This window comes from Pinus tabuliformis, chromosome 8 (assembly GCF_031772625.1).
Source record: "Pinus tabuliformis cultivar Carrire ecotype Pingquan chromosome 8, CPIR1, whole genome shotgun sequence".
NCBI classification, from domain to species: domain Eukaryota; kingdom Viridiplantae; phylum Streptophyta; class Pinopsida; order Pinales; family Pinaceae; genus Pinus; species Pinus tabuliformis.
In genome coordinates, this window is record NC_142294.1 from 665,722,336 (window position 1) to 665,739,378 (window position 17,043).

The window sequence follows — 17,043 nt, forward strand, 5'->3', positions numbered from 1 at the left end:
TATATTGAATAACCCTACCACGAGTGTGGCCTCTGTCAAGAACCAACATCTCCCAGTCGTCGTCTTGCATCTCCTACTCTGCTTGGTGGTTGAGGTCAGAATCCCACCCTGTTATCATCTTTCTCACATATTCTGGAGTGCCATTTATATATGCATGCACAACATCACTGATTTGTTGGGCCTGATATTTCTGGCTAGCCTTTATCTGAGGTTATGAGGAGGATTCCCCTCTCTTTACCTAGGGTCCCTTTTTCTAATTCCTTCTACGAACTCCAACATCCAATTTTACTTTCACTGTGTTCTCCCATGTCATTTCTGATGTGGTTGTTTGAACTATAAGGTAATCACTAAGTTAACGCAGTGGGAAAGCAGCCACCCACCAAACTACAAATGAAACACCTCTCACTTTAATGGCACCTGAGACAATATTCAATAACAAAAACAGAGTATATGTAATGTTAGCGCCATAGTGTTTATAAATACAACCAAGAAGAGCATCTAGCCTCCCTCGATATTGAGATAAAATATTCTGAGACAGGTCGTGGTTCTCCTAAGGAATCAACCCTTCTTCGCTTCTTTGGGCTTCCTCCCGAATCGATAAAGAGCATCAGTTTTTGAAACCATAATTACCAATAAACATCGTGTAGTTGAAAGCTAGTAATGTGGAATATGGAAACTCCCATACTCGTCATACATTCCATCCATCCCACAGAGACGTAGGAGGTTAACTTTTTCATGCATTCCCATACACTAAAGTAGATTACAATATAAGGCTGAAACAGTCTCAGAACTTAGATTGAAAATAAAATTTATTCATATCCACCTTCTCAATGGAAAAAAATATATCAAACAATTGAAATTTCATCCATCCATAGGCAGAGACCTAAGACTTACAAAAATATGCATAGTTTCAGGAATTTGATCCAAGGATGGGGAGAAAGAAACATAATAATCATATACCCTTCACCTTGGAGCTGGCACTCGTTGCTTCCCTCTGGATGAGCTTGCTTGCAAATCTTGCATCTGAAGAAGTGCTCAGAGTTTTCGAACCTCGTAACAGTACAACAAGGTTCCACAAGATTGCATGGAGAGTAAAATGAAGCTCCACCACCTAGAGTCTTCTCTCCAGGCATGAGATGACAACCCTTACATTGGATCACGTGCAGCCTCCCATCCTGTCGTACTTTCCCCAATTTTTGTAGGCCTGACATGGAAACCCCATCGCATTAAACATAGTTGATTGCTTGATCAAGGTCCCGAGAAGGGTAATTAGCCAAATCGCACACCAATCGGTGTTCACGTATATTGACACTTGTAGAGCACTAATAACCCTGCTGATCATGAGCCAAAATCTGGGTCAATGATTAGAGGTCTTTAGGAGGTTCATTCGTCCATTTTGCTTCTAATGTTTTCCCATATGAGCACACCCCTTTTTTACCAGAAAGTTAGCAGCTTTGTTGGCATTTCTAAGGACATCCGACAAGATTGTATATTCAAAACAAGGAAGAAGGTTGCTTAACTCGTGCACAATACAGGTCGTTCACCAACTTTGGCTCAACATTTTCGAAATAGATCCCTGATTAAGCTTTTTAAGTGTCTCTATAACCAGATTCAAGTCTCCTTCCACTACCAGCTTTCTGAATTCCTTTCGTCTAGCAATGAGGAGACATTTCTTGATCGCATTAAATTTCACTTCATGGCTACTTGCATATCCACAATCCACTACATACAACTATCTTGTCTGGCCTATGGAGTCTCGAAAGTTTCCCCCAAAGGCTACATCTCTAGGGCTACCCTTAGAGTCCCCATCGAAATTTAATTTAAGAAATCATGGAGGAGGAACTGAGAATTTAGGAGAATATTTAAGGGATACCCAAAGCTTCCAAGATGTTGGAGCCAACATTTTAGGGGTCATATTTAGAGCTATAAGGATACCTTCATCATTTGGAGCCACTTTCCAATCTTCATGATGTCATTTCTAAGCTTGGATTGTTTCACGGATATTATGTATGATCCCTACCCAAACATCTAATTAAGGGAGGCTCTGGATTTTAAAAACTGGATGGTTGCTTTCTTTCCAAAGAGGCTAGAGGAGAAATCCAAGACTAATATTCCATGATCTGTTAAGGACATGGCTCGAAAGAGCCCATCTTTCCACATCTCTACGGTAGAATTTATGCTAGTAATATCCCTTTCCATATGTCCACAAAGGTTTTCTATGCTTTGCCACAATTGGTCTGCGAAGGGGTAGCGATTTAATAGATGTTCCTCATCCTCAATGTCAGACTCACACATACGACACTGTGAAGGTCCCTGGATTCCTCTTTTCTGAAGCTAGTCCCATGTGAGAATCCTTCATTGGCATACTAGCCATAGAAATTAGGAGACTTTCGGCCAATACTATCTTGTCCATATTTTCCTCCATATTGTGTCCTCGTATTCTTGGGGCTATTCCATAGCTAGTTTTTAGGCTTCTTTAATGGTAGAAATTCCTTTGGTTGTATAGTCCCATCGTAGAATGTCTGTGCCTTCTAGAGCTGCCAGTTTTCTGGATTGGAGTTCTCACCCCAAGACCGTCCATTGATCTGAATTAGGGGGGTGAGGCCAATCTTATCTGTCCTTCTATTGTCTCCAACCATGACTCAAATGGTGCTTCCAAAATTGTTCCACAGTGGTGAGGTTTAGGCTATTTGTCTACTGGAAAAGATTTGCAAGATTGGGTCAGCAAAAAAGTTTGTTTCTCTACTGGCAAGAATCATGCCAAAAGAGAGCATGCCTTCCATCCTGTATTTCCTAGAAGGCGTGGGTTCAAATAATATCTCTATTGGTCAAAGCCAAATTCCATATTGAAGATCCTCTTGGATTTAGGTGAGTTCTTAAGATACTTTCTGGCTTAGAGCGTATTTGGTATTTGTGAGTCCAAATAGCTTTCCATATGTCTTTTCCTCCTTGTATCTCTCCACCATATTTTACCACGCAAGGCTTTATTTAAAGCATAGGGTTACTGGAGCCCTAGTCCCCCTGCCAGCGTGCATTTGGTGATTTTTCCTAAGAGACTAGGGCCCATTTTTTTGCCTCCTCGACTCCTCTCCATAATTTTTTTTCAAGTCACTACCATTTTGGCACAGATAGATTTGGGAGTAGCTAAGTGAACAATTGATGGATCAGCATGGATTGAAGCACTACTTTTGGAAGAGTCACTCTACCAATGATATTCAGGGTTTGAAAATACGAATTTTGGAGATGGGATTGGATGTGATCCAAGAGATCCTTCTAGCAAGACATTCTAAGAGAATTCAGGACTAAGGGAACACCCAAATATTTAGCTAGGAGGGATCCAATACGAGACCCTAAAGTTCTTGCGAGGAAGGATTACATAGCAACCACAGTATTGAAGAAGTATATATTAGACTTATCGTTGTTGATCATAGTACCAGAGGCTTGCATGAAGTCAAAGAGAATCAATTTAAGCATTCTAGATTCCCAGAGGTTAACTTGGAAGAAAAGGATGATATCATCCATGAATTGTTGATGTGTAAGAGGGAGGGCATTGCTCCATAGCCGAATTTCACAAATAGAGTCTGAGAGGACTGTTAATTTAATATACCACCCGAGTCCTTTCGTAGGGATGATGAAGAGGAAAGGGGATAAGGGATCTCCCTAACTCAATCCTCTGGAAGGGTAAAAGGTTAACGTCAGAGACCCATTAAGGAGAATTGAGAAGACATGGGTAGAGATAATGGAGGACACCCAATCTATATATCGAGAATCAAAACCAAAGGCTCTTAGAATAGTGAGAAGGTAGGGCCATCTAATACGGTCGTAGGATTTAGAAGGATTCAATTTAATAAGCATGCCTTTAGATTCTAGATGTTTAAGGGAATGGACTACTTCTTGAGAAGTAATGATGCCATCCAAGATCTAGTGACCTTGAACAAAACTAGTGTGCTCAAGGGAGATGAGAGGTGATAGTAAGGGTTTCATTCTCTTGACCATAATCATGGAAATAATTTTATAAATTACATTACGTAATGAAATCGAGAAAAACTACACCGAGAAACTAACTCAGCCAATCTTTAGGTTCAAGTTGGCCCTTGAACTAGAGGGGGTGCCCTCAAAAGTTGAGGCCTTTTTTACCGATGGTCACTGTCACTGGACAACACCCTATGGAATGCAATGGCCATATTTATGATTTATTTTGGGTGGTTTCTAATAATTTTCCAATCTTTGTTTATGAATAAATCCCTCTAGAGTCCTTCATCAAAGCGCTAACATCCAATTTGACAGAATAACATGATTTTTAAATAATTTTAGAGAAGAATATAAGGGAATTCATGATAATTAAGTGATCATATTGAATACCTAATCAACTAGACAGAATGGATGTGTGTAGAATACTTTTACATCCAAACAAAATACATTCAAAAGATGACAACAGGAAGCAATTAACAGATGCAAAAGAATTAACCAAGACAAATAGTCTAGTTAATTAATCTCTTTAAATGATGATAACTTTGCAGGGGATTTCAAAGAGATTGACACTTAATCTATTCTTACCTATATCTCCTATGTTACTTTGAACACGTGCAAAAAATAAGGTATGAAAGAACTAGAAAAACATGTAGGAAACACAATTTATGTCAAGAACTAGGGCTAGAATACTTGAATTAGTATTTTTGTAATAAAATCTTTACAAAGTGACAGGGTTTTGGCATAAAAACCCAACCCTTTTACATTATAAATGAAACAATATATAAAATAAATATCTCCTAAGTTATTACAATATTTCTGGAAGAAAATCCCAAATAATACACTAAAAATAAAACAATCTTTGGATAGTCCGCAGGAAATTTGGAACTGATGGAAAATCTTTAGCCTCCAATTTGAGAGATGGATTCTATGTCTGCTCCTTTTTCTGCTTGAGATTTGGAACTATGTTGATGCTTTTCTCTCAAATCTGAAACAAGAAATTATTTCTAAAAAATTCTTCCAGATATTGTTTTCTTGCCTGGAAATCTCAGGTTGTTTCAAAGTTGTCTCTTCAAAAAATTCCAACTATCCTCTATCCTTTAACTGCCAATGATTCTATGCCTTAAAATCAATTACATGGAATGGATTTTCCAAGCATTTTTAAGATGTTTTCTTGATAAAAATTTACCGAATAATCGTTTATCACTGAGACTTACCCTCACACCAAATACGAAATCCTATGTAGAATCATGAAAATGTAGAAGAATTTTTGTAAACAATAGGGCCCCTTTGATTAATTTTGAAACAATCCATCATAATTTTGAGAAGTCAAAAGCACACATGCATTTCAGGGGGACCCCTTTGCAGTATGTGGTTTCAAGCCAAGGGGGTGAGAAATTCATCACAAATTTCCACATATACGAAGATGGTTTCATCAAAAAAACTTTTCGAATCCCCCACTCTTTGTTAAACTTTAGAAAACATTGGGGGTCCAAAATGAATCAAGGTCATTGATATATGAGCCTTATGCCTCGGGGCTTAGGTAGAAGCTATATAATCAAAGCCAAGGCAACCAAAACCAAAAATGTTTTAGGGCTTAAGCCCTTTGGCTAGAAAAGGGGGTCGATTATTCGAAGTATAATATTGTAATAGTCCTTTGGAATAATACTTCAGGACTTAGTGGAAAAGGGGGTCGATTCTTTAGAAATGTTAAACTACATGGGACTACATAATATGCACTTGGGCCTTTATATATCAAGCCTTTGCAATCAGCAATTTTATAATGTAGCACTTGGTTGCACCCTCTAGGATCTGTGATCTCAGATCACCCTATGTATTTAGCCTTGGTCCTTTCGCTCTTCACATGATCGCAGTTAAGCCCTCATATCAAAGCTCCTTTTCCAGTGATTCGAAATCAGAACTTCTAAAGTGTCACAAGTTACAAAACACTCATTGCGATCAATGATCACATTTTGCATGTGGCCCTTGGTCCTGTGACTCTTCATGTGCCCACGTCCAACCCTCTTATTGCAGCCCCTCTCCCGAATGTTTTTAATCATAGGTTTCACTCTGATGCACAATGAGCCTCAACCTCCAATCACTAATATTTGAGTGTTGACATCATCACTACCAAATCACCGCCACGTCACTGCCAAATGTTAGCCTGTCAGTGGTGACACGTGTCCCTCATTTTGGCCCCTTATGACCCTTGAAAATGTCAAATCCACCTGCCACGTGTCCATCGTATGGCCACATTATTACTGATGTCATCCTCCATGTGACCCTTTTCAAATCCAATTGTTGACTGCCATCCATCCCTTTAGGAGGAGAGAAAAAAGGCCCAACCTTGCTTTTTTTTGCAATGAATTTGCTTTATAATTTTCTTTCAGTGTTTCCATGGACTTTAACATTGGAGGCCTATTTCCGGACGATTTAACACTTCAACACAACATTTCTCTAATAATATGATATGCGATTCCCCTTTGGACCTCTCATCGTCAATTGCCGATAATGCAGGACCTCTGATCGTCGGGATCTAGGACTCAACACTTAGCCTTTTTCCTTTGTTTCTTGGATTTTGAAGAGTGAATTTCAACTTGTTCTATCTTTTGATCCAAGACTCCATTTGTGGAGTTCTCTATAACGTCGGAAAGATAATTCAGATTAATTTCCAATGGAGAAGGTATGATGAAGCTCTAAGTCCTTGCTTAAAAATGACCTCAAACTTCCCTATCTTATTTATTTAGATTTCCAAAGAAAATTTATATAAGCTTCCAGATTTAGCCAGGAGGTAGACCGGTTAAAATTAAAAAAAAAAATAAAAATAAATTTCAAGGGTGTCAAAGTAAGTTACAACATAGCTGAAAACCTCGCGATTCATTTGAATGCGTTGACTAAGGGATTAAAGCTAGAAACTTGGAGTTAAGAGCATGATTTCCCTATTGGGATCATTAGGATACTTCCACAACCTCAAGGATGGATAGTCCCATAATGTGCCAAGTTTCTTGGAAAAATTCTGCAGTGAAACCATCAGGGCTGAGTGCTTTATTATGATCAATCCCCTTGACCACTTCCTCGACTTCACCCAAAGTAATAGTCCTCATTAGAGCCATGGTTTGGTCTCGACTTACAAGAAGAGGAATACATTGTGTGATGTGTTGGATGGAATCTGGTCTACCTTGATCTGGTTCAGAGAGAAGGGTATGGAAATGGTCTACCAGGAGATTCTCCATTTCCTCATGATGAACTGCCTGGTTCCCTATTGAGTCTTTCAAAGAGAAGATTCTATTTTTTTGGCAATTCTGGATCATAGCTTTATGGAAGAAACGAATGTTTCTCTCCCCTTCTATGAGCCACTGAATCTTAGATTTTTGCTTCCATAGAACTTCTTCTTGCTTTCTTCATTCTTCAATTTGAGTTATGGTTTGACCATCCTCTAGTGCAAGATCTCTTGTTCTTCTTTCTGTGATTATTCTTTGTTGTATATTGTTCATGTGCTCATATAGTTGCAGTTTCTCTTTCATAATATTCCCAAACTCCATTTTATACCAACTTTTGATTTGCTTTTTCATCTCCTTCAATCTAAGTTGGAAAGTGTACATATGGTTTCTCCCTTGGGCTGAGCAAGATTTCCATCAGCTTTCAAGTTTAGTTAGGAAGGAAGGGTCTTGAAGCCAAAAGGCCTCAAATTGGAAGGGTCTGGTTCTAGGGGCCAACTTGATGTCCATTTCTATCTAGATTGGCTAGTGATCCGATCCCAAGCAAGGAAGGATTGAGACTTCAAAAAATATGTCTCTACTTATATGCCCCTCTTATACTAGAAACCTGTCTAATCATGAGGTGATCTAGTGTTTTCTGCCTCTTCAATCATTCCATGTATATATGTCATTGATGATAGGGATGTCTACAAGTTCCAGATCTAAGATTAGATCCTTGAAATTCTCCATGTATTGATCTTGGCCCCTGATCCCTCCTCTTTTTTCCTCCAAGGATGTGGTCAGATTAAAATCTCCCCCAATGATCGAGAGATCATCCAGGTAGATAACTCTGAATTTCCTAAGATTTTGGAGGAAGGTGGCCTTTTCTCCTGGAATGTGAGGCCTATAGAAATTTAAGAGCATTGCCTAGTCCTGAGTTCCTATATGTCATAAGTGGCCATATATAACACAAGGCATACTAACCCAATTATCAAAAATAATTTCAAAAGAATTCTAGAGGATTCGAAGATTGTCTGCACTCCCTATTTCATCTTACACCATTACTTCATACCCTAATTGGGTATCTCTAAGGATTGTCTTCAGCCTCTCCTCACACACCTTTGTTTCTTTAAGAAATAAGATACTAGGTTTATGTTACTTTAATCTTTTCTTCAGATATAATTGTTTCCCTCGGTTATTGAGGCCTCTTACATTCCAGGAGAACAATATCATTGAGAGGTCTTGTTAAGTTGGTGGAATACCACCAACAATGGTACCACGCTACCTGAGTTTACCAGCAAATCGCCTACCATCTGAATGGATTCTTGTAGGTTCATTCTACCCTGTTTTTGCCCTCTTTACCCTATCCTCTATGATCTTAAGTATTCACTGTTTGCGAATCATGGGGGTTTGGTGGTTCTAGAGGCTTTTGGGCCTATTTGGCTTAATATTGTTGGAATGTCTCTCGGTATAGCATTCTTTTTCCTTAGGGGTGAATTTCTCATCCAAGTTGCGCCATTTGTTCAACAATCTCTTGAGTTTTTTGTCTTCCGTGCTCAAGTATTCCTTTGGCCCATCAATCTCCGTGTTCTTTTGATCTAGTGTTAGCTTGGTTCATTCCTTATCCGTTGATTATTCTTGTTCCTTCCTCTTCGCCTTAGCATTTTTTTTAGGAATTATCCTCGACTCTGCTTCTTTTCCTTTTGCCATTTCTTTGGAACTCTCCCCCATCTCCTGTAGGACCCCGAATCTGTTATGGTTGTTAGGATTTTTCCTCTTCTCAGTATCTTGATTTCCCTGTGGGGTTTTTGTGGGCCGCTTCTTGTGAGAAACCTCCTTAAACCCTTTGTTTTCTTCTTGCAATGACACTTCCCCTTTTGGTCTCGTTGCCTCCACTGCCTCTGTTTGATTAAGAGGGAATGCCTTATATAGATGTCCATATTCATGGCATCATCTACAGCAGAACGAAATATGATCATAATGTAGTAGTTGTTGCCACACTTCATCTTGGTACTCGAGTTCCACTATTTCTTGTAATCGTTCTATGATATTCATATACACACAGATCTAGGCATAAGACGTATATCTTCCTCTCGTGGTAGAGTCTTCCACTTTAACAAATATTCTAATGGAGTTTCTTTTCCCTTCCAAAATTTATGGATCCCAGAAGTTCATCGGCAGGACAAAGAGGCATAGCCAAACTGTGGCCACCATAAATTGTTCTTGGTCAGCGTTGTAACATTCCTCCCAATAGCGCATAAAAAGTCTGACATTATAGTTGAAGTATGAACCATTTTAAAAAATTCTCTCTTTTTCCTCCATGCTCGTAACAATGTCTGTAAAAAACCCCCAAGCTCCTAATTTCATATCGATGTGGCCTTTACCTTGCCATTTCAGCTAGATCCACTTCAGTGAATCTTTTTCCAAGGGCCAAATACCATTAAACTTGCAGATCAATGCATTATCCTTCATATATTTCCTGTAATTCTCGAGTTTATTGACTGGAATAACGAATCTTGGCTTCTTTGCAGGAAGGTATTTCCCTCTAAGGTAATTTTGTCATTGAGCTCCCTAGATTGGTTCCTCATTAGGGTCAACATCGTGAGAGATTGAAGTGTTTACGCTGGCTATTCCTTTGAATTCATCAGCTACCACGTTTTTATAGGAGGGGATCTCTCCACTCCCAACAGGAGAGGTCATGCTCTATATCAATATCTTTTAGTTCGATGGAGGATCTTCAGATCTTGTCAGACTAACAAGTTGTCTTGCCTTCAGAAAATTTTACCAAAAACCCTAAAAGAACAAAATTCTCTCATAATTGACCTTTGTCATGGTTTTTAAATTAAATTTTATACTTTAAATTAAATAACTAATTTTTATTATAATAATATAATTGAAAATTAATAATATTATTTAATTCAGTGCCTATTATATATAGAAAATAATAGTGCAATCAAATTGTGCCAAAGCGGCTGCACAATTTACGATGGTTGAACTTTTGAACTTGTCACACGAGTAAATTGGGTAATGGTATCATATATCGTGCATATTAATAATCCATGATGAATTTAATTGATGGCAACTTCTAAATTCTTCATTTTAATTGAAGTCCAAATCTGTGTTGAGAAAAAAATCGTGTCCGGGAAGCTTAGCCACTTTACAGGTAAGATTTTCTCTTAGAGGCCAAAACTCCGCCGAAAAACAATATTACACTGACAAATTCAACACGTAGCTGTCCTTGTTAATATCTTCTTTTGTAGTCTTATTTATTTATTTATAATCATGGTGAATCAAAAATTTATTAAAATAATTTGAACCCACCGCAAGATTAAATTTAATTATTCCCATTACATTAGTTAGATTTTACCAATTTTGTGTTCAAATGAAACACAACCCGCTCCCACGCCTGTATGAGAGATGACGAAGAAGAGATTTTCTGGAAAGTGAAGTGAAAACAATATTACAGTTGCAAATTCTGGATGTGGCAGCTGTTCTTATCATTATTACCTTCCTTGTTCTTCTACCATCTGCATGCATTGCAACAATTCCAAGTTGGTGCACGGCAATAACAAGTGATTCAGCTCATTCCAATCAAATTTTGAATTACTTAATTACTTAAAATAGCAAATGGACAGATGTCAAAAAGAGATGAAAAAGTAGATAGTTTGACTAATTTTTTTTTTTTAATTATTAGAAAAATAATACTGAATTGAAATCCACCACTTTATTTGATTAAATGTGATTTCTTTATTAATACTTAAACTTTATTTACCCCCACATATATATATATATAAAATAATAAAAAGAAACAGATAAGATATAACCTTTATTATAATATATCTACCTAAATGTGAAATATCGTTATATATTAATTTTTTTCCTCATATAGTTTACATGAAACTCTAATGTTTATGAAAACGTAGAATAAATAAATTGAAATTAGTCACCATGTGATGTGTATGTTATTTATTACATGCACAGTATTGCATTTCGACTACATACATTCTTCATCAATTAATATCATTGCTTTACTATTCATTTTTATCTTAGGATATAAAAATAATTTTTTTTTTTTATCTAAAATTCGTTATTGAGAATTACAATATAATTAGAGTTTATTAAAATTTATGTTAATTTTCATTAGTGAGACTTAGAATATAATTAGAATTTGTTTAAATTTATGTTAATTTTGACTAGATGAGGAAGAATCAAATTTTTTAAATAAAATCCTTTTTTTCAAAATTCCTGCTTTAGAAAAAATTTACTCGAGCGCGAGGTTGGTAAAGGTTGGTAATAGTTGAACAACTCATTGTAAGGAAGTCCATAAATTAGTGTTTTAACACTGGCTTTACTAAGATTGAATTACATAGTGCCCGTAAAGAAATCGTTTCCCGGGTGGTCACGGAGCCCGTGACGAAACTTGAGCGAAACGATAGCATGGCACGAGGGAAATGTGGGTATTCCTAAGATTGAGGCTTTGATTCTCCATGGATGAAGGTATTAAAGTTATATATTCTTAAATTGTTTATTATATATGTTAATATTTTTTTTCAAATAATTTTAAGTGTGTTTTTCCTTGTGATTTGTTTTACTATCTGGCACAAATACATATTATTCAAAAATATATTCAAATCTAATCATGGATGGGCATTGTCTTGTTCTTCTTTGTCTTTTCTTGTGAAGGGAAGTTTTATTTTTAATATCCATTTTCTTTTGGTTTTAATGAATAGATTCATCCTCTACAAATCTTTCTTTTAGAGAATTCTCAATACCACAATTCTTAAAAGCAAGAGAAAGGGAATAGATCGATCCTCTACAAACCCTTCTTGTAGAGAGTTCCCAATACCACAATTTTTAGAAGCAAGAGAAAGGGCATTCATTTACTGAGAGAGAATTAAATATTGAAGTTAGTTGCACTCAACCTATTGTTTCTAAATAAAAGAAAAATTCATGATATTCACATTGTGAGTGGTGCTACCATACTCATGTTTAGTGAGTTTAGAGGAAATTATCATTAAGGAATTACTATTACTCGAGTTTATTTCCTCGTGCTTGTAGAGAGCCTTATGAACTTCCTTTGAACCAAAGCTATCCAATATAGCTACTCTATTTATACACTTCACCTCAAGGTCATCGAGACTAAAAATGAATGAACACCATAAATTCTCAAACAACATAAACCCCAAACAAATAAAATTTCTCTGCATGGAGAACCTAACTTAACTTGGAGATGCCTTACATGAAATTCACTATAAAAGCTTAATATCGGACTCCATAATCCCACTCTTCAATGCTAAAGTCACCCTTCCAACTATGCAAAATCAATCCTAATGGCCAACCTCTACGAGTGCCATACCAATTAAGCCAATAAGCCTAGGTAAGCCACAAGAGTCATACTAATTCGACTAACGAGTAACACTAGATAAGCCAAAGAGTTAGTATTATCACATATTTTGTCTAGCGAATCAATTTTGTGCAAGGTTTGGAGGTGGAAATCCCATAACCCACCGTCCAACCCATATCATCTCAAGCTAATGGATAATTTAGTGGCGTTTAATAATCCATTAACCATTTGATCAAAGTATTGGACCATATTCATGAATACATTTTTTAATTAAGACAACAAGGCCTATGGAAGAAACCATCTTAGCTAAGTTATTTTCTTCATGATTCATCTCCCTTTAATGTGATAGCATAGGACCAAGTAAACTCTCTTTTAAAGTGATAGAATAGACCTAGTCGAATTATGGGGGAGAATACTTTATTTCACAAATGAGATATTTTTCCTTATTTACCCGAAAATTGGATTGACCGCTCATGCAGGAAAGTGTGGGAAGGGTCCTTTTTATCCCCAGAGGTATGCATCTATCAATGAAGCCTAGGTATCATGAATAATAATAGAGAAAAATTATATTCCCTTCTTCAAGGACAAGATTTCAAAGCCAACAATTTACAAATGAAATATATCATAGTGTTAAGGGACTTTTGTCTCATTAGCAAGCACATCATTCATAACACAAATTCATCAAAATATCATCTCATTATCAAGTGCATGCTTCATAACACAAATCCCTCAAACTCTTATTTAACCTCAATATTGAACATAATTAAAAAAATCCATAATAGCATTAAGGTGACATCATGGTTGATCCATATATTTTAACTTCAAGGATGCATACATAATTTCATATAAAAGAGCATGTAACGAAGTAACTTAAACACATGAAAAAGAATAAAAAATCATAACACAACCATGAGATCAAAGGCACACAAACAATTTAATACTGGAGTTCACCTAGTGTGGGCTACATCTTTGGGCCCTGCTCAAAGTGGGGAGGCCTCTTTCATTAAATGGAAGCAAAAAATAATTATAATCAACTTTACATAAATGACCCTTATACCTCCAATTTATGTCATGGACAAAAAATACAAAGCTCAGATGCATAAATGGACATCACCATTGGATTTGTGGCATGGAATCCTGTCAAACAACTATAAAATTGACCATATTTTGAGGAAGTGGCCTCTGCAGCTCCAAGGAATCTTTATATTCCTTGCAAGAATCTTCTCCCAACATTCCATCAAAATCTTTCTCGGTTCCTGTGCCCACCTAGGTTTGGTTCCCAACTTGGGCACTGCTGTTTCCACCTATAAAAGGACTCGATGTTATCTTGGTCCCACCACGCCCCTCGATTGAATGGTAAAGTGCAGTTTATATAGGAGTCAGGTAGCGAAGTTACCAATGTGTGGCCTAACAGCCCATTGGTTGTCAGCATTCAAGTTAGGGCGTATGATTATGGAGGTCTCGAGCTCCAAACCATAGGCCTCCGTTTTGGGCTCCTCCGTGTTTTGTTTGATGTAGGGTTTGGCAACAGTTAACGAAATTTTGTTTTAAAATGGGGTCTCTTGTTGGTGGGCCAACCCACATGGGCGGGTGGGCCCAACCCCACCGTCTCCCTCCAAGTGGTGTTGTCATCTGATCAGGAAAAACTGGGTCTCTAGTGGCCCGACCCATTATATATATATATATATATATATATACCAACATCATTATGCTTGCCACCCGAATTTATATTTTTTTGTTTTTTGTTTTAACAATAATAGACAAACATTTGGTGGCAGTTTTTAAAGGTCAATGGATAAATTAAAGAGGCGACAAATTTTCCCTTTCTAATTGTCTTTTTCCATGCGCCATCCCTACATCAAATTTTCATCTCGTTAGTGACTGCCACTCGGCCTAGTTTGACCATAAATTTGATCGGCTATATATTGAGCATGCAAACTTGGATTAATACGATGAGCACTACAATCTGATCTTGGTTTCTCTTCAATCTGATGACTTTAATTTTTTAGATTTTTCAAGGCCATTTCTATTTCTGGAGCCACCTGGATCATTCCTCCCCACTAATGAGCTTTTGGGATGCCAAAATATTTATGAGCTAATTGGAAAGTAAGGGAATTTCTCCCTCACTTTAGGCTTTTGAATCCTTCGAGCCTTACTTGGATGCATTCCTTTGAAACCAATATGAAGGTACTCCGTGTCTCATCGTCGCGAAGTTCTGGTCTTCCTGTTAAGAATGATGTCTCTCAGTAGCTTGTTCAAGTATTCAGGTGCAAAATCTTCCACTGTAGGAACTTATTTAACATCTTCGGTGTCCATGATAAAAGGAGGCTCATAAAGCTTCAAGTTTTCAACATTCACCACTGCGTACATCTGCATGTATGTTGGAAAATCGAGATGAAAAGCATTGTCTCAAATGTTCTCTAATATGGTGAATGGGCGATATCGGATTAGTCTCAAATTCTTTCCTTCCCCTTTCATTCTGTCTTTTCTAATGTGGAGACACACTTTGTCTCCAACCTGGAATTGGTGATCGACTCGGTGCTTGTCATGTCGTGATTTGTATTGAGATTCACTTTTCTCCATCTTCTCCTGCACTACCTCGTGAATAATCTAAATCTACCGAATGAACTTCTGCACTTTGTCCCTGTCATCTTACCCACTGGAATCTTCATCTCTCCCAAAGACCATGTCTAAGGAATCCTTTGGAACATATCCAAATCATGTCTTTAATGGTTTACTCTAAGTGGATTAATGCACTACCGAGTTATATGCACATTGTACATAGGGAAGTTGGTTGTCCTAGAACTTGGGATGCTTGCCACAATATGCTCAGAGTAAATTTATCACTATGGGATTGACAACCTTTGTTTGTTCGTCAGTCTATGGATGAAATTTCATCCTCCTCTTCAACTTGGTGTGCATCATTCTCCACAAACTTGTCCAAAACTCTCCAATAAGGAAAGAGTCTTGATCAGACACAATGGATTTGGGCAGCCCAAAGTGGACCCATAAAATTGGAAGCAGAGATGATAGTCTACTCTGCAGTGGCCTACTTTTTACAAGGCATTAAGACACACATTTTTCTAAATCAATCCACAATGACATACAAATAGTCATGACCTCTCCTAGAAAAAGGCAAACTACCTACAAAATCCATTGCAACACTTTCCCATGTATGACTCAGAATAGGGAGTGGTGTGTAGAGCTCCAATTTTCTATTAATGGGCCTGCTAACTAAACACAACACACATCCCTTTACATGTCAAGTCACAACATTTTTCATGTGAGGAAAATAAAACAACTTTTGCAAATAACACAAAGTTTTTGCTACACCAAAATAACCTGAAACAAGAGAGGTATGTGCCTCTTAGATTACATGTATTCTCTCATTGGTGGGGATACAAAGTTTTCCAAGGTGGTACAAAAACTTTCCATGCAAATGGTAATTGTCCACCTGCGATCCATGAGTCAGATTTGCATAAATATCCTTAAAATCGTCATCATGAACATATTGTTTAGCATAACTCTCAAAAGATAAAGAAGCATTTTTTAAAACTATAATTCAAAAATAGGAGGGCATGAAAGCATATCTGCCATTTTTTGTTGGAGCCCTTCTTGTATCTTTTTCCCAAGTGAAAATGGTGGAGGAATCATAACCATCTAAAATGACATGGTTGTTGAAGCTTGGTATGTAACTTGAGGTACTACAAGGGTTGATGATCTATGTGAATTATGGTCTCCCTGGCAATCAAATGGCGCTTCCACTTCTTCACGCTTTGAAAAAATGCATACAACTCCTTGTCATAGGTGGGACAATTCACAACATATTGGGAGAATGTCTCTGAATGGTAACATGCAGGTTTCCTCTGCTGCATAAATACTTCTCCCATGGCATATCCATTGGCATCTATCTCGATCTTAAAACTTTTTTGGAGGTTAGGTAAGGCCAATATTCGTGTGATAATGATGTTCTCTTTTGGTGTATCAAAGGCTTTCTATTATTTTCCTCCCCATTGAAATGTTTTCTTCACACTTTTCAATGCATGTAAGGGGGATGCAATGACAGAGGAGTTGGAAATGAACCTTCTCCAGTATTATATTGCAACCAAAAATATATGAACTTTTGTAGCATTTTTGGGTTTAGGCCACTTTACAATCACATCAATTTTAAAAGGATCTATTTTTAATTGAACACCTCCAACAATGTGACCCAAGTAAACCAAAGAGATCTTACCAAATTCACACTTAGACATGTTGACATGCAATTTTTCTTTTTGCAAAACATCAAGCACCTTTTTAATATGACTCACATGATCTTCCCATGTCCTTCTAAAAACAAGAATGTCATCAAGATACACAAGTACAAAATCATCAGGAAAAAGTCTAAAAATATCATTCATCACCCTCATGAATGTGGTTGGGGCATTTCATAGTCCGAATGGCATCACCTGTCATTCAAAAAACCCCTATTTTTTCTTGAATGAAGTCTTCCATACATATTGTTTTGCAATCCTGACCTGATGATAGCCACTG